Raw genomic sequence first — 20308 nt, forward strand, 5'->3', positions numbered from 1 at the left:
TGCCATCTTTGATGGAACTGCCAAATCAATAACTACTGCCCAGCCAGATGCCTTATCTGTTAACTTAGATCCACCAAAGTGCCCTCCCACTAAAAACTTGCACGAGGCCAAACGACCATGACTAACAAAAGCCAAATCCAAAGTTAAAAAGTTTATTAGAAATCTGTCTTCTCCGAAGCAGTTGGGTCTGTTCAAACGAGTGGATTCATCAAAAGTAGTGGAGGGCAAACCCACTGTTTCCACAGGAGAACGCGTTATTCCAAATGGCTCTCTAATCTCCATGACAAACAAAAGGAGAAGAGTGGAGTCCGAGACCGGTACTGTTGATAGCTCCGAAATCGGCTCCGAAATAGACCTTTGTGTTTTATCTACATATTCACACCAAGGAGACTCAATTGAGAGCCACGAATTGAGGGGAAACGACCATTCAAAGTCGCATCCGAAATCACTTCCTAGACTAACTAAACCAACGTTCAACCAAAGGCCCAAATCATTTGTTTCAAATCTGCATGACGGAAAGGCAACAACAAGATCCCGGGAGCACCACGAGCATCCATATGTAGCTTTATCAAAATGGAACCCAAAATGCAGTTTACCCAACAGAGTAAAAAGGTGCATTATTCTTCAAGGGTCCATCAAAACGACTCTTCCTCTCCAGCATCCTAAATTGGGAAATTACGTCTTCAAAACATTCAAGACGATGATAATGAGGTCAACCTAAATCGTACGAACGTGATGAGGTTATTCAAATGTATCCCGGCGTTACGTACTATTGAGTCAGATGATATCAAAATTGTGGAATATCCAACAGAACTTACTGCTGATCAGGTTTTACTGCATATAGCATCTGCTTCAGTTCAAAATACAATTATGCGAGCCTCTGAAGAACTATTGGCCTTTGGTTTTGATATCATGACAGAACCATCTGTGCAGATAAAGAGTGTTGACAGCTGCTCTCCACCGCCTTTGGCTAAGCATGACTCCACCTTGAGTCGTAATGACCTGAGAAAATCGCTTGCCGAGATCTCAAAAAGAGAAAACCAACAGATGCAAAATAGCCGCAAGTCGGCATGGGAAAACCACAAACCCAGTTCTCATAATGCAAGACAATAGCAATGATCTGTAGGGCGTGAATCCTGGTGCGAGTTCCTATCCTGGAATACGAGAGGGTTCTTGCACCTTTTCAATAACTTTGCAATCGATCTACAAAGGGTGATTGTAATTTGCTTACAGGAAACGTGGCTAAGCGACGTGCCGACAAGAGATGGCTATGAAATTCACTTGAATCTGGCGGTAAAGAACCCCCAAGGTCGACCCTACTCGGGCCTCCTAACAATGATAAAAATCAACATTTGGTGGAAAACACTGGAAACTTTCAATCCTAATCCCTTTATTCAGGGAAAGGTCATGCAATCATCCCACACCAAACCAGAAGATCGTCAGCATTTATTAATTATTAATGGATACTGGAACCCCCATAGAATCAGTACAGTGTCCTTTCTAAAGGCCACCACTCATCTGATTGACAATGCAGTAACATCTTATAGAAATTTGTCTATAATTTCTTGTGGAGACTTAAATTGCTCCTGGTTTGTGTTCAACGCTGATCAACAGAAAAATTTACCATTGAAAGAAAATGAGATCTCTAGTCGTAGTTGGAACTGGATGACGGCTCTAAAAAAATGTAATTGCCATATGGTAAACGGTAATGCCAAAGGGGATGATGCCCCGGTCTCCACCTGGCATCGTGAGGACTCACACAGTATTCTGGACTACTTCTGGGTATCACAAAACATTGTGGAAAAGATTATGCAGTTGAACGTCGTTAAAATGACCAACAGTGATCACAACCTTTTGCGACTCTCATGCATCATGGAGTGGGAACACTCGGATGGGCATTATGAAATACTGATTACAGTGAACGCAGGGGGTGTGGGCCCCAACTTCAAATATTGAGTGACCAGCTACTTAATCTTCATGAAGATCATCAAGTCAACTATGCCCCGTTGGTCAGCCTATTTAAGTTCTCAATGGTTGCGGCTCGGTCAATGGGCATGTCTCACAAACATGTGTCATGCACAATCATTTCTGAACAAAAGAAAACCATGCAGTCCGACATAAGACAGCTGAAAAGGAACCTTAGTGTTCTCAAAAAGCCTGAAGAGCTAAGGAAGGAAATCAAACAAAGGCGACAAATGTACCAAAACTGGTTAAAATCTCACAAAATGATTATTCAACAAAATAGAGCTGAAGAAATTATGAAAATCTTGGTGACCAAAAATGTGAGACAAATATGGGCCATCCTTAACACAGGAAATTCTCGATGCCCTGCCACTATTTCTAATGAAATAAATAGTGTGACTTGGGAGGATCACTTCTCTGAAGTTTACCAGAAGCCACATGATGAACCACTTACAGCTACAAGGTCCGCTGATGTCACTTGGGATGTGAAGATGTCCGCCACTGACATAGAGAAAATGATCAAGAGCTTAAAGAACTCTGATGCCACTGGTCCAGACATGATTACCAACGTGATGCTGAAAAGACACACCCAACAATGGACAGTATTGATCGAAGCTCTGCTCAAGAAGATTTCTATTACAAAGCAAATTCCCGATTCGTGGCTGGAGGCAGTTGTAGTCCCAATATTTAAGAAGGGCAATTGGGCTGTTCCGTCCAACTATTGCCCGATTGCCCTTCTCGACACAATCGGAAAAATCGTGGGCTCATGTCTCCATCAAAAACTGACTGCATGGGCATCCAAGGCAAAGATCTTGGATATTCGGCAAACTGGCTTCACCCCAGGAGTAGGTGTAGAGGTAAACCTGATCATTTTAAACATCTTGAAGCTGGAAACCATGAAGTTGAAGAAAAAACTGTTTCTAGCCTTTATTGATATGCATCAAGCATTTTATCAAATAAATCGTGGCCTGCTCTGGAAGAAACTGCAGACCTGGGATTGTCCGAAATCCATATTGGAGGCGATACAAGCTTTCCACTCCAGTACATCAATGCAGGTGCGGTTGAACAGTCAAGGTGACCTGTCAAATAACATGTTTACACACAGGGACGTGAAACAAGGATGCCCCATGGCAGCGGAGCTTTTTAAGCTCTTCATTGCAGATGTACCAGAACACTTGAATAAGGTTCATTGTTTTTCTCCCAAACTCAACAGTACTCAGATAAAGTGCATAACATATGCAAACGACATTGTGCTTAGATACCGCACTCAAATTGGGCTACAACGGTTGTTGAAAAACCTCAATGAATATCTAAAATCCAACGACTTGGAACTGAACGTTGAAAAAACAAAAATAATGTCTTTCGGCTCCACATGTTATCGGAAAGACAAAGCATTCAAATAGAACATCGAGAACGAAACTCTGATGCCAGTTAACTCTATTCGCTACCTTGGTATCATGTTTAACAATTCTTTAAATGAGCACCACTGGAGGCAAGATTTAATTGCATGGATGACTCAGTTTGCCATTCAGGGAGCCAAGATAAATGGAGACTATGGGAAATTCAGTTTATCGCCCGTTATAACATTCTACATTCAAAAGGTAATCCCAGGGATTACTTTTGGCGCCGAGGCTGGTTGGAACATGGCTCCACAGATATGGGACAAACTAGAAGCGTTATTCTGGAAGCGTGTGCTACGTTTACCACGATATGTATCTATCATTGCGATACGTTACAAACTTTCCTTGAATTCCTTATATTCAGTGGTAATTTGGAAATCAATGAGTGTCTGGCGGAAAATGTGTGTAGAAGCAACTATACCTGCTTATAAAATCTTTGCCACAAAGCCTGATGTCTCCAATAACAATTTGCTGGTCGAGTGGAAATCAACCCTAGCAAACCATCTAAAAACCGCTGATATAAAAAATGACGACTTAATTAATCTTCCGCAGTTGGCTAAAAAGAAAATTGAAGCCTGGTTTTGGATTTGTAACTCAGAAGAACGAGCCAAACTGAAATCCACGCTGAAAGCCGAAACCAGTTTTCACAGACTGGACAAACCTTGCAGATACTTATTAAAGTGTCCTGCACGCTAGTATCGAGAACAATTTCTGAGGTTGCGACTAAACGCCATGCAAACAAAGGAAATGTTGTAGCAAAGAAAGAACAAGGACACATTAGATAACACGTGTCAATACTGTTTGAATGATATTGAATCGTTACAACACTTGGTGATAGTATGCCCACGGTTAATCACCCAGCACTTATGCCACCTTGGGAAATATGCACCCCAGGATGACGACATGGCAAACTGGTTGGGTCGCATGATTGCAAGACATGATATAAATCTAACATGTGCTGTTGTACATTATCTTGACTCATTCTCACGAAAAGGGTAACTTCTGCTGGTGTAGCCTAAATGAATGACACTGTAGCCTAAATGAATGACACTGTCCAAGTTTTGTTTAGTTGTCCAACTATTTGTTTTTGTGTGGCCTTGGCTTTACTGTAACTCCCTATTTCTAAGCCTTTTATCATCTCTAAATATGACGTGGATGTCATGCGTTATGTTGTACTTGATGTACTTATCCTGTTAAGATGTTTAGACGTGAAGTTTCTTTTGTAACAAAAGTTGAGCTTGATCGACTGTGAAGTTGTGATTGCTTGACTGAAGTTTCAATAAAAAAAAATATATATTTAAATTGAGTACATGCCGTAGTTACATTTTTTGTTTCTATGGGTGTGCTATTGATTTATACGGCGCCATGGGTGTGATATGCTGCGGGGGTTGTGGCCAGGGCCTAGAGTCTTGGGTGCATGGCCGTAGGCTGTAGGCCATACACCCAAGATGCTGGGCCCTGGCCACAACCACCACAGCATGCCACAGCTGTAGATACACCCGTAGTATTGCATATTGATCAGGTGGTTGTGGGGAGGGCCTAGATTCTTGGGTGCATGGCTGCAGGCCATATGCCATACACCCAAGAGTGTAGACCCTGCCCACAACCACTGCAGGATATGACATTCATACATCACACCCATACAATCGATATGTATCTGGTAGGTGTGGCCAGGGCCTAGAGTCCTGGGTGCAAATTGAGTACATGCTACAGTTAAAATGTTTCATTCTATGGGTGTGCAAATGATTTATAAGCCACCATGGGTGTAATATGCTGCAGTGGTTGTGGCCAGGGCCTAGAGTCTTGGGTGCATGGCCGTAGGCCATACTTCCAAGAATCTTGGCCCTGGCCACAACCACCGCAGCATATTACAGCAATGGATACACCCGTTGTATCGCTTATCGATCAGATGGTTGTGGGGAGGGTGTACAGTCTTGGGTGCTTGGCCGAAGGCCATGCACCCAAGAACAAACTTATAAGCACTGCAGTTATAAGCCACTGTACACCCACACATTCAAATATCTATGGACATACACCCAAGACTCTAGGCCATGGCTAAAACCACTGCAGCATATCACAGCTATAGATACACCTGTAGTATCGAACATCAATCAGGTGGTTGTGGGGAGGGTCTAGAGTCTTGGGTGCATGGCCAAAGGCCATGCACCCAAGAACAAAGTTATAAGCACTGGAGTTAAAAGCCACTATGGTTTTTAAATACTGCACACCCATACATTCAAATATCTATGGCCTTACACCCAAGACACTAGCCTCTGGGCACAACCACTGCAGCAAATCACAGCTATAGATGCACCGGTAGTATCACACATCAATCAGGTGGTTGTCGGGAGGGCCTAGAGTCTTGGGTGCATAAGAACAAAGTTATAATCACTGAAGTTATAAGCCAACATGGCTTTTATATAGTGCAGTGGTTGTGGGCAGGACGTAGAGTTTTGGGTGCATGGCTGCAGGCGGTAGGCCATACACTCAAGAGTGTAGACCCTGCCCATCACCACTGCAGCATATCACATTCATACATCACACCCATACAATCGATTATGTATCTGGTATGTGTGGGCAGGGCCTAGAGTCCTCGGTGCAAATTGAGTATATGCTACAGTTAAAATGTTTAATTCTATGGGTGTGCTAATGACTTATCGATCAGATGGTTGTGGGGAGCGTGTACAGTCTTGAACAAAGTTATAAGCACTGGAGTTATAAGCCACTATGGGTTTTATATACTGCACACCCATACATTCAAATATCTATCCAAGACTCTAGGCTCTGGCCACAACCACTGCAGGATATCATAGCTATAGATACATCCGTAGTATCAAACATCACTCAGGTGGTTGTGGGGAGGGCCTGCAGTCTAGGCCATGCACCCAAGACCACATTTATACGTAGTGTAGTTACAAGCCACAATGGGTGTGATATGCTGTGGTCGTTGTGGCCAGGACGTAGAGTCTTTGGTGCATGGCCAAAGGCCATGTACCCAAGAACAAAGTTATAAGCACTGGAGTTATAAGCCATTATGGGTTTTATATACTGCACACTCATAGATTCAAATATCTATGGCCTTACACCCAAGACTCTAGCCTCTGGCCACAACTACTGCAGCATATTACAGCTATAGGTACACCCGTAGTATCAAACATCAATCAGGTGGTTGTGGGGAGGGCCTAGAGTCTTGGGTTCATGGCCAAGGCCATGCACCCAAGATCAAATTTATTCGTAGTGAAGTTACAAGCCACAATGGGTGTGATATGCTGTGGTGGTTCTGGCCAGGAACTAGAGTCTTGGGTGCATGGCCATAGGCCATGCACCCAAGAACAAAGTTATAAGCACTGAAGTTATAAGCCAACATGGGTTTTATATACTGCACACTTATCGATTCTTATATCTATGGGCATACATTCAAGACTCCAGGCCCTGGCCAGAATCATCGCAGCATATCACAGCAATAGCTACATCTGTAGTATCGAACATCGATCAGGTGGTTGTGGGGAGGGCCTAGAGTCTTGGGTGCATGGCTGCAGGCCACAGGCCGTAGGCCACACACCCAAGACTCTAGGCCCTGCCCACACCCACCGTAGCATATTAAATTCACACATCACACCCATACAATCGAATATCTATCTGCTAGGTGTGGGCAGGGCCTACAGTCCTGGGTGCAAATTGAGTGTATGCTGCAGTTAAAATGTGTCATTCTATGGGTGTGCGATTGATTTATAAGCCACCATGCGTGTGATATGCTGCAGTGGTTGTGGCCAGGGTCTAGAGTCTTGGGTGCTTGGCCGTAGGCCATAGCCCATAGGCCATAGGCCATACTCCCAAGACTCTAGGCCCTGGCCACAACCACCGCAGCATATCACAGCAATAGATACACCCGTAGTATTGCACATCGATCAGGTGGTTGTGGGGAGGGCCTAGAGTCTTGGGTCCATGGCCGAAGGGCATGCACCTAAGACCAAATTTATACAAAGTGAAGTTTAAGCCACAATGGGTATGATATGCTGCAGTGGTTTTGGGCAGGACCTACAGTCTTGGGTGCATGGCCAAAGGCAAGTAATGGCCAAAGGCCATGCACCCAAGACTGAAGTTATAAGCACTGTGGTTTTAAGTCAGCATGGGTGTGCTGTGGTGCGGTGGTTGTGTGCACGACCTAGAGTCTTAGGTGCATGGCTGCAGACCATGCACCCAAGACCAAAGTTATAAGCAGTGAAGTTATAAGCCGCCATGGTTTTGATATGCTGCAATGGTTGTGGGTAGGACCGACAGACTTGGTTGCTTGGCCGCAGGGTGCAGGTGGTAGGTTATATATCCAAGACTCTAAGCCCTGCCTACAGCCACTACACCATATTACTGCCATAGATCAGACGTATAGATTCGAATATGTATGACATGTGTGAAATTATACTTTCTGTTTACTTTGTTGAGATTCCATATATTTCTTACATGACTTTAGTACTTGGCAGAAATATCCTTTTTTAATTTCTGTGGTAAAAGAAAAGAGCATGTTAGTGTTTGTATTTTATAAAGACTTATTACATTGTACAATAGACATTTTAGCTTTTTTTTACCCTCATATTTAGTTTACAAACCAGTGTACTGTGCATTTTGTCCAGTTTCTGTGTTTGTTTTTCAAATCATTGGGTCTGGGGGAAAAAAATCCATGTCGGATTAAAAACCTTTCTTTGCTATGCTACAACCTATTTCTTTGTTTCCTTTGACTATTTACTTGTTGTTTCTGATTAATGTTATGTATGTTTGCTTGTTGCAGATTTTTTAAACAGTTAGATACCTGTTGGCGTATTCTAACTGTGTATTTTTTGTTACGGATCTGTGGTATTCATTTATCTGTGTCATTGTTATACACTCTTGGGCAGTTAGATACCTTTTGGCGTATTCTAACTGTTTATAGTCTTTTACTTGAATTTTTATTAATGTTGAAGTACATATTAGTTATTACATTTTGGCTTTAAAAAGATTAAATACGCATTTGTAAGATTAGCTGGCAATCTCTGCTTTAGAGTAATGGTGCTATCATTACATTCGAAGCATCTACATTTCTTTTTAATGTTTGCAGTGTAGTGACCTGCATTGGTTGCGGCTCCTGCGTGGTAGATTATACCCATTGTTGTAAAGGTTTTCTGACCAAGTGACACTTGACCGTGTGTGAATCCAGTCAGCTTGCAGTTGTTTTTGGTACCATTTGCATTGTACCGTAGAAGCATACGTATTATGTAGTTACTATGTGTTTGTATCAGTAAGGTGGAGTGATTATCTGAATTGCACATAGTACATAATCTGCCATGGTATGCATTCTGTAGAAGTTGCTGAAATGGAATGGATTCACAATTAGGAATGGATACATACACAAATCGCTAATTTGGGATTTGTTCCTGTGTTACATTGTTGCAGAGAGTGCATGTATGTTTCCACATGTATGAAATCTGGAAGATTTCATTTATAGGTATGTTTTTGTTTTCCATTACTTGTAGTAAGTACATTAGACATTCTTGTGGATCTTCTTGTGAGTTTATAGTGAATCTCACCATTCCAGCACAGTAGTCCAGTTCTTGTCTTATTCCGTGAACACTATACGTGTTGTCAGGATTGTGTGTTGCATTTCTATGAAGGACTAACATTTGCAAACACAATTGGTCTGTACTGTGTATGTAAATATTGTTAACAATTGGTGGCAATTGAAATACAATATTCATTGCTACATTTGCGTAGCAATTTACACCAGTTTCATTTGAAAATTTGAATGGACCAGCTAGTTCTGTCTCTGAGTGATTTTTTGGGAGTTTCTGTTCCTTCTTTGAATTAGTTTTCTTTTACCACGTTTTCCTTTTTCTGGAACAGGATATGATTTTAGATGGGGGGTGTACAGTGAACGCAGTCTATTGTATTCTAAAATACAAGGAATATCAGCGTTCAGTTTACTTGCATCAAAGTTGATTAGAAATAGTCTGTCAAGTGTGCGTAAGCATGATAGTGCTACTTAGCTCAAGCCGTCTTTAAATACTGTTTCCTATATCTATCAATGCTTTGTCTAGGGTAAGACCTTGCGATTTATGAATGGTGACTGCATATGCAAGAGTTAGAGAAAATTGTTCTCTATGTACATACATGTCTTTGGAGAGAAGGAATCGAGCAGTTGAGCGCCCTATCCTTTTCACTTCTGAAAGTTTGTCAAAGCGAATATTGACAAACTGAATGTTGTTGTCACGTGGGTATGTTTGAAAGCCAACAGCTGTACCCAGTGCCCCATTAACTAGGCCTTGCTCCACGTCAAGGTTACGTTTAAGCTTTACTCTACAATTTAAGGATAATTTTAATATTTTTTCCAATCCAGCTGTGTTGGAGATTGAATTTTCTAAGGTATTTAGTCTTGTCGTGGCTTGCTCACACATGGGTAGTGTCATACCATGTACGTCTAGTTTGTCTGTGGAGCAAATTTCCATTATTGGTTGCGTTTCTTTTTTTAACATTGTTTCATTGAATTTGAAACAGCTTGCAAGAGTTGGCATTAAGGCCATACAATTGACATTTTTGTGCGCTAATTGTTCCATAACATCAGTAGCACATGCATTATCGCCATAAAGTGCATGAATGTGCCGGTTTTTCAATATTGCTTGTTTTCTTGAGATAGTAAACCAACTCTAATACTTTTTAAAATGTTGGCGTAAGTGAGATCTGCAGATTGACGCATGTTTTGTGTTAATTCTCTGTATTGGAAATTGTTAGGCGATCCTCTGCACATCGATCCACTGCACACCAGAACACTGCTCACATTTCCCCAACACCTTCCTCGGGTTCCCACACGACTCCCTCCAGGGTTCGAGGCTCATGTGATTCGGTTTACCCAAAGGATCGAAAGCTCCGTGCCAGGTACGATTTACGGGCTCGATTGCAGCCCTTCCTGCACTGGCAGTTGCCATGGAGAACATATAGCAGAAGGGGCGGTGGAACACCTCCACGCCGATCGTTCACTTGCTCACGTGATTCAGAGCGGCGTTTCCCACGTGACCTTGGTGGACGTCACATGACCCCGAAACGCACAGTATATAAACCCTGATGCACGGAACACTCATTGCTTCTCAGCTGTCTTCAGACCCTGTTTGGCGCTACGTTAGATAAATTCTATTTGGTTACCTTGATCTTGGAACTCTCACTTGGACTCCTTCGGATTACCCTTTTGTACCTTTGCTTGGAACTGTTTACCTATTGCTGGATTTTGGCATGACCCTCACTTGTCTCCGGATCATCCTTTGGTACTTTGTTGAACTTCTACGCTATTTCCCTTTTTGGGGTTCAAGTTACGCCTTCAGCTATACAGGTGGCTTATCCTGCATCCACGCTTGCCTGCGTTCCTCTTGTTCTAGGGACCGCATCATCTGAGTCTCGAACCTCCCTCCTAGGTTTCCTGGGTTTTCTAAACACCGGATAGGTAAGACTATTCAGGTCCTTTGATTCTTGTGATATATTGTGATTGCCTGGTACTTAACCTCGTTCTTTTTGCAGCAGCATCGGTGTTCCAGAGGTTCTGTGGATCCGGGAAGTAACATCTCCCACCTGTGGCCCCAAAGGTCGCACAGCGGGATTCTTTTGGTTTCCCTGTGCGTCACTTGGGGACGGAGGTCTCAACGGTCTACACAACACTCAAGTCAGAACAGACTGAGAAGCCATATAGTCGTGTTAGATAATGCAGGGGTCCACGGAAGAACCCATAGCTGCTTTAGTTCAGGCAATTACAGTGTTAAGGGCAGATATGGCCGCCGCTAATACGGTGATACACCAAAGACTAGATTCCATACAGAGTGTTCAGCATTCCCTTCCGGCAGACCCTGAATTCGGGGATGCTGCCACTTCAACCACACTTCCTCCGTTGGCAAGTACCCCAGCTCCAACTTCGGTGGTCCTCCCAACCCCTTCCCCTTTGGCCTCTCCTGAACGTTATCAAGGTGACCCCAAGAAGTTCAGGACTTTCATCAATCAATGCAAATTACACTTCCTGTGTAGACCTCTGGCCTTTCCTAATTCCACTGCTAAAGCTGCCTTTGCCCTTTCTCACCTGGCCGGGACAGCTGCCGCTTGGGCTAACCCTTTACTGGAGAACAATAGCCCGGTTCTCTACGATTTTGATTTGTTAGTCCTAGAGATGTCTCGAGTCTTCGATACCCGACACAAGGCACAGTCTAGGAATTTGGAGTTGTTAGAGCTAACCCAGGGTAGAGGGACCTTGATAGATTACATCACCCGTTTCAACCAATTGGTCGCCGAGATTTCATGGCCAGAAAACAAGGGGGCGGTCATATTCTATAGGGGGTTGAATAATGCAATGAAAGATGCCTTAGCAGTGATTCCTTCCGTGCCTACTCAGTATCAGGAACTAGTGGATCTTGCCCTGCAGGTCGATGCACGTCGATCAGAGCGCAGAGCTGAGTTTGGTCTTTCTTCCCATCCTACAGGTGTCAGTACCCCTTCTTCTAGTCCTGAGGAACCTATGCAAGTGGGAGGTTTACGTAGTCCTATCACGCCATCTGAGAGAGAACGTAGGAGACTGGATAATGCATGCTTTTATTGTGGCACCACGGGACATTATGTGAAAGAATGCCCTCGACGATCAGGTTGTTAATCCAGTGGCTTTTCGTCTGGTTCTCCCGAGTTCTTGGCGAATCCTTCCTGTTTTTCATGTCTCTCTCCTCAAGCCTTGTCCTGATTCTTCCCGCCTTCGGGCCCCTGCAGCCCCGGTGTCCCTGGCCTCCTCTGATGTTTTTGAAGTGTCGGCCAGTTTGGGTTCCCGTTGGTTTAGGGGTAGGCTCCAGTATTTAGTGGATTGGAAGGGTTATGGTCCAGAGGAGCGTTCTTGGGTTTCCGCTTTGGATATTGACGCTCCTCGGTTGGTAGCCCGGTTGGGCCTAGAGTCTTGGGTGCATGGCCGTAGGCTGTAGGCCATACACCCAAGATGCTGGGCCCTGGCCACAACCACCACAGCATGCCACAGCTGTAGATACACCCGTAGTATTGCATATTGATCAGGTGGTTGTGGGGAGGGCCTAGATTCTTGGGTGCATGGCTGCAGGCCATATGCCATACACCCAAGAGTGTAGACCCTGCCCACAACCACTGCAGGATATGACATTCATACATCACACCCATACAATCGATATGTATCTGGTAGGTGTGGCCAGGGCCTAGAGTCCTGGGTGCAAATTGAGTACATGCTACAGTTAAAATGTTTCATTCTATGGGTGTGCAAATGATTTATAAGCCACCATGGGTGTAATATGCTGCAGTGGTTGTGGCCAGGGCCTAGAGTCTTGGGTGCATGGCCGTAGGCCATACTTCCAAGAATCTTGGCCCTGGCCACAACCACCGCAGCATATTACAGCAATGGATACACCCGTTGTATCGCTTATCGATCAGATGGTTGTGGGGAGGGTGTACAGTCTTGGGTGCTTGGCCGAAGGCCATGCACCCAAGAACAAACTTATAAGCACTGCAGTTATAAGCCACTGTACACCCACACATTCAAATATCTATGGACATACACCCAAGACTCTAGGCCATGGCTAAAACCACTGCAGCATATCACAGCTATAGATACACCTGTAGTATCGAACATCAATCAGGTGGTTGTGGGGAGGGTCTAGAGTCTTGGGTGCATGGCCAAAGGCCATGCACCCAAGAACAAAGTTATAAGCACTGGAGTTAAAAGCCACTATGGTTTTTAAATACTGCACACCCATACATTCAAATATCTATGGCCTTACACCCAAGACACTAGCCTCTGGGCACAACCACTGCAGCAAATCACAGCTATAGATGCACCCGTAGTATCACACATCAATCAGGTGGTTGTCGGGAGGGCCTAGAGTCTTGGGTGCATAAGAACAAAGTTATAATCACTGAAGTTATAAGCCAACATGGCTTTTATATAGTGCAGTGGTTGTGGGCAGGACGTAGAGTTTTGGGTGCATGGCTGCAGGCGGTAGGCCATACACTCAAGAGTGTAGACCCTGCCCATCACCACTGCAGCATATCACATTCATACATCACACCCATACAATCGATTATGTATCTGGTATGTGTGGGCAGGGCCTAGAGTCCTCGGTGCAAATTGAGTATATGCTACAGTTAAAATGTTTAATTCTATGGGTGTGCTAATGACTTATCGATCAGATGGTTGTGGGGAGCGTGTACAGTCTTGAACAAAGTTATAAGCACTGGAGTTATAAGCCACTATGGGTTTTATATACTGCACACCCATACATTCAAATATCTATCCAAGACTCTAGGCTCTGGCCACAACCACTGCAGGATGTCATAGCTATAGATACATCCGTAGTATCAAACATCACTCAGGTGGTTGTGGGGAGGGCCTGCAGTCTAGGCCATGCACCCAAGACCACATTTATACGTAGTGTAGTTACAAGCCACAATGGGTGTGATATGCTGTGGTCGTTGTGGCCAGGACGTAGAGTCTTTGGTGCATGGCCAAAGGCCATGTACCCAAGAACAAAGTTATAAGCACTGGAGTTATAAGCCATTATGGGTTTTATATACTGCACACTCATAGATTCAAATATCTATGGCCTTACACCCAAGACTCTAGCCTCTGGCCACAACTACTGCAGCATATTACAGCTATAGGTACACCCGTAGTATCAAACATCAATCAGGTGGTTGTGGGGAGGGCCTAGAGTCTTGGGTTCATGGCCAAGGCCATGCACCCAAGATCAAATTTATTCGTAGTGAAGTTACAAGCCACAATGAGTGTGATATGCTGTGGTGGTTCTGGCCAGGAACTAGAGTCTTGGGTGCATGGCCATAGGCCATGCACCCAAGAACAAAGTTATAAGCACTGAAGTTATAAGCCAACATGGGTTTTATATACTGCACACTTATCGATTCTTATATCTATGGGCATACATCCAAGACTCCAGGCCCTGGCCAGAATCATCGCAGCATATCACAGCAATAGCTACATCTGTAGTATCGAACATCGATCAGGTGGTTGTGGGGAGGGCCTAGAGTCTTGGGTGCATGGCTGCAGGCCACAGGCCGTAGGCCACACACCCAAGACTCTAGGCCCTGCCCACACCCACCGTAGCATATTAAATTCACACATCACACCCATACAATCGAATATCTATCTGCTAGGTGTGGGCAGGGCCTACAGTCCTGGGTGCAAATTGAGTGTATGCTGCAGTTAAAATGTGTCATTCTATGGGTGTGCGATTGATTTATAAGCCACCATGCGTGTGATATGCTGCAGTGGTTGTGGCCAGGGTCTAGAGTCTTGGGTGCTTGGCCGTAGGCCATAGCCCATAGGCCATAGGCCATACTCCCAAGACTCTAGGCCCTGGCCACAACCACCGCAGCATATCACAGCAATAGATACACCCGTAGTATTGCACATCGATCAGGTGGTTGTGGGGAGGGCCTAGAGTCTTGGGTCCATGGCCGAAGGGCATGCACCTAAGACCAAATTTATACAAAGTGAAGTTTAAGCCACAATGGGTATGATATGCTGCAGTGGTTTTGGGCAGGACCTACAGTCTTGGGTGCATGGCCAAAGGCAAGTAATGGCCAAAGGCCATGCACCCAAGACTGAAGTTATAAGCACTGTGGTTTTAAGTCAGCATGGGTGTGCTGTGGTGCGGTGGTTGTGTGCACGACCTAGAGTCTTAGGTGCATGGCTGCAGACCATGCACCCAAGACCAAAGTTATAAGCAGTGAAGTTATAAGCCGCCATGGTTTTGATATGCTGCAATGGTTGTGGGTAGGACCGACAGACTTGGTTGCTTGGCCGCAGGGTGCAGGTGGTAGGTTATATATCCAAGACTCTAGGCCCTGCCTACAGCCACTACACCATATTACTGCCATAGATCAGACGTATAGATTCGAATATGTATGACATGTGTGAAATTATACTTTCTGTTTACTTTGTTGAGATTCCATATATTTCTTACATGACTTTAGTACTTGGCAGAAATATCCTTTTTTAATTTCTGTGGTAAAAGAAAAGAGCATGTTAGTGTTTGTATTTTATAAAGACTTATTACATTGTACAATAGACATTTTAGCTTTTTTTTACCCTCATATTTAGTTTACAAACCAGTGTACTGTGCATTTTGTCCAGTTTCTGTGTTTGTTTTTCAAATCATTGGGTCTGGGGGAAAAAAATCCATGTCGGATTAAAAACCTTTCTTTGCTATGCTACAACCTATTTCTTTGTTTCCTTTGACTATTTACTTGTTGTTTCTGATTAATGTTATGTATGTTTGCTTGTTGCAGATTTTTTAAACAGTTAGATACCTGTTGGCGTATTCTAACTGTGTATTTTTTGTTACGGATCTGTGGTATTCATTTATCTGTGTCATTGTTATACACTCTTGGGCAGTTAGATACCTGTTGGCGTATTCTAACTGTTTATAGTCTTTTACTTGAATTTTTATTAATGTTGAAGTACATATTAGTTATTACATTTTGGCTTTAAAAAGATTAAATACGCATTTGTAAGATTAGCTGGCAATCTCTGCTTTAGAGTAATGGTGCTATCATTACATTCGAAGCATCTACATTTCTTTTTAATGTTTGCAGTGTAGTGACCTGCATTGGTTGCGGCTCCTGCGTGGTAGATTATACCCATTGTTGTAAAGGTTTTCTGACCAAGTGACACTTGACCGTGTGTGAATCCAGTCAGCTTGCAGTTGTTTTTTGTACCATTTGCATTGTACCGTAGAAGCATACGTATTATGTAGTTACTATGTGTTTGTATCAGTAAGGTGGAGTGATTATCTGAATTGCACATAGTACATAATCTGCCATGGTATGCATTCTGTAGAAGTTGCTGAAATGGAATGGATTCACAATTAGGTATGGATACATACACAAATCGCTCATTTGGGATTTGTTCCTGTGTTACATTGTTACAGAGAGTGCATGTATGTTTCCACATGTATGAAATCTGGAAGATTTCATTTATAGGTATGTTTTTGTTTTCCATTACTTGTAGTAAGTACATTAGACATTCTTGTGGATCTTCTTGTGAGTTTATAGTGAATCTCACCATTCCAGCACAGTAGTCCAGTTCTTGTCTTATTCCGTGAACACTATACGTGTTGTCAGGATTGTGTGTTGCATTTCTATGAAGGACTAACATTTGCAAACACAATTGGTCTGTACTGTGTATGTAAATATTGTTAACAATTGGTGGCAATTGAAATACAATATTCATTGCTACATTTGCGTAGCAATTTACACCAGTTTCATTTGAAAATTTGAATGGACCAGCTAGTTCTGTCTCTGAGTGATTTTTTGGGAGTTTCTGTTCCTTCTTTGAATTAGTTTTCTTTTACCACGTTTTCCTTTTTCTGGAACAGGATATGATTTTAGATGGGGGGTGTACAGTGAACGCAGTCTATTGTATTCTAAAATACAAGGAATATCAGCGTTCAGTTTACTTGCATCAAAGTTGATTAGAAATAGTCTGTCAAGTGTGCGTAAGCATGATAGTGCTACTTAGCTCAAGCCGTCTTTAAATACTGTTTCCTATATCTATCAATGCTTTGTCTAGGGTAAGACCTTGCGATTTATGAATGGTGACTGCATATGCAAGAGTTAGAGAAAATTGTTCTCTATGTACATACATGTCTTTGGAGAGAAGGAATCGAGCAGTTGAGCGCCCTATCCTTTTCACTTCTGAAAGTTTGTCAAAGCGAATATTGACAAACTGAATGTTGTTGTCACGTGGGTATGTTTGAAAGCCAACAGCTGTACCCAGTGCCCCATTAACTAGGCCTTGCTCCACGTCAAGGTTACGTTTAAGCTTTACTCTACAATTTAAGGATAATTTTAATATTTTTTCCAATCCAGCTGTGTTGGAGATTGAATTTTCTAAGGTATTTAGTCTTGTCGTGGCTTGCTCACACATGGGTAGTGTCATACCATGTACGTCTAGTTTGTCTGTGGAGCAAATTTCCATTATTGGTTGCGTTTCTTTTTTTAACATTGTTTCATTGAATTTGAAACAGCTTGCAAGAGTTGGCATTAAGGCCATACAATTGACATTTTTGTGCGCTAATTGTTCCATAACATCAGTAGCACATGCATTATCGCCATAAAGTGCATGAATGTGCCGGTTTTTCAATATTGCTTGTTTTCTTGAGATAGTAAACCAACTCTAATACTTTTTAAAATGTTGGCGTAAGTGAGATCTGCAGATTGACGCATGTTTTGTGTTAATTCTCTGTATTGGAAATTGTTAGGCGATCCTCTGCACACCGATCCACTGCACACCAGAACACTGCTCACATTTCCCCAACACCTTCCTCGGGTTCCCACACGACTCCCTCCAGGGTTCGAGGCTCATGTGATTCGGTTTACCCAAAGGATCGAAAGCTCCGTGCCAGGTATGATTTACGGGCTCGATTGCAGCCCTTCCTGCACTGGCAGTTGCCATGGAGAACATATAGCAGAAGGGGCGGTGGAACACCTCCACGCCGATCGTTCACTTGCTCACGTGATTCAGAGCGGCGTTTCCCACGTGACCTTGGTGGACGTCACATGACCCCGAAACGCACAGTATATAAACCCTGATGCACGGAACACTCATTGCTTCTCAGCTGTCTTCAGACCCTGTTTGGCGCTACGTTAGATAAATTCTATTTGGTTACCTTGATCTTGGAACTCTCACTTGGACTCCTTCGGATTACCCTTTTGTACCTTTGCTTGGAACTGTTTACCTATTGCTGGATTTTGGCATGACCCTCACTTGTCTCCGGATCATCCTTTGGTACTTTGTTGAACTTCTACGCTATTTCCCTTTTTGGGGTTCAAGTTACGCCTTCAGCTATACAGGTGGCTTATCGTGCATCCACGCTTGCCTGCGTTCCTCTTGTTCTAGGGACCGCATCATCTGAGTCTCGAACCTCCCTCCTAGGTTTCCTGGGTTTTCTAAACACCGGATAGGTAAGACTATTCAGGTCCTTTGATTCTTGTGATATATTGTGATTGCCTGGTACTTAACCTCGTTCTTTTTGCAGCAGCATCGGTGTTCCAGAGGTTCTGTGGATCCGGGAAGTAACATCTCCCACCTGTGGCCCCAAAGGTCGCACAGCGGGATTCTTTTGGTTTCCCTGTGCGTCACTTGGGGACGGAGGTCTCAACGGTCTACACAACACTCAAGTCAGAACAGACTGAGAAGCCATATAGTCGTGTTAGATAATGCAGGGGTCCACGGAAGAACCCATAGCTGCTTTAGTTCAGGCAATTACAGTGTTAAGGGCAGATATGGCCGCCGCTAATACGGTGATACACCAAAGACTAGATTCCATACAGAGTGTTCAGCATTCCCTTCCGGCAGACCCTGAATTCGGGGATGCTGCCACTTCAACCACACTTCCTCCGTTGGCAAGTACCCCAGCTCCAACTTCGGTGGTCCTCCCAACCCCTTCCCCTTTGGCCTCTCCTGAACGTTATCAAGGTGACCCCAAGAAGTTCAGGACTTTCATCAATCAATGCAAATTACACTTCCTGTGTAGACCTCTGGCCTTTCCTAATTCCACTGCTAAAGCTGCCTTTGCCCTTTCTCACCTGGCCGGGACAGCTGCCGCTTGGGCTAACCCTTTACTGGAGAACAATAGCCCGGTTCTCTACGATTTTGATTTGTTAGTCCTAGAGATGTCTCGAGTCTTCGATACCCGACACAAGGCACAGTCTAGGAATTTGGAGTTGTTAGAGCTAACCCAGGGTAGAGGGACCTTGATAGATTACATCACCCGTTTCAACCAATTGGTCGCCGAGATTTCATGGCCAGAAAACAAGGGGGCGGTCATATTCTATAGGGGGTTGAATAATGCAATGAAAGATGCCTTAGCAGTGATTGCTTCCGTGCCTACTCAGTATCAGGAACTAGTGGATCTTGCCCTGCAGGTCGATGCACGTCGATCAGAGCGCAGAGCTGAGTTTGGTCTTTCTTCCCATCCTACAGGTGTCAGTACCCCTTCTTCTAGTCCTGAGGAACCTATGCAAGTGGGAGGTTTACGTAGTCCTATCACGCCATCTGAGAGAGAACGTAGGAGACTGGATAATGCATGCTTTTATTGTGGCACCACGGGACATTATGTGAAAGAATGCCCTCGACGCCCCAAGAAGTCTCAGGTTTTTCGGACAGCTCGACCTTAGATGCGGAGACCAGGTCGAGTTCCCAATCTTCATCTCTGGGAACCACTCTTGCTTTTGCTCGTGTCCAGCCCATCTTTGTACAGGCCACTCTTTGTCCTTCTACGGGTATCTCTCATGCAGTCACGATCATCATTGACTCTGGTGCCACTGGGAATTACATAGATATTGCTTTAGCCCATTCTCTCAATCTACCTTTAGTGGTAAAGACCCGACCTGAACCGGTTCAAGCTGTAGATGGCACTGCACTAGTCTCTGGTCCCGTCAGACACCAAACTGCTCCTCTATTATTGACCATACAAGATATTCACACAGAGACGATAAGTTTTGACTTGATCACCACACCTCAATTTGGTATCATATTAGGAATACCATGGTTGCGTGAACACAATCCTCTGATCAATTGGCAAACAGGCACGGTGCTCTTTGAGTTTGATATCTGTCAGAACTATTGTCTCCCAACCCATCAAGTAACAGATACTCCATCACGGGCCTTGGGAGCTCAACTCACTTTGAATGATGATGGATCAGAGGTTGTGAATTCACACACCACTGGAGGGGTAGTTACCGGGATTCCATCTGAATACAAAGCATTTGAATCAGTTTTCGATCGCGGTTCTTCCGAGGTGCTTCCTCCACACAGACCATATGACTGCCCGATTGAACTAATCCCGCACTCTACCATTCCTTCGGGTAGGATTTATTCTCTGTCCCCCTCGGAAGAACAAGCATTGAAACAGTATGTA

The sequence above is a fragment of the Ambystoma mexicanum genome, chromosome 13, assembly GCF_040938575.1.
Source record: "Ambystoma mexicanum isolate Mex_15411 chromosome 13, UKY_AmexF1_1, whole genome shotgun sequence".
Lineage (NCBI taxonomy): Eukaryota > Metazoa > Chordata > Amphibia > Caudata > Ambystomatidae > Ambystoma > Ambystoma mexicanum.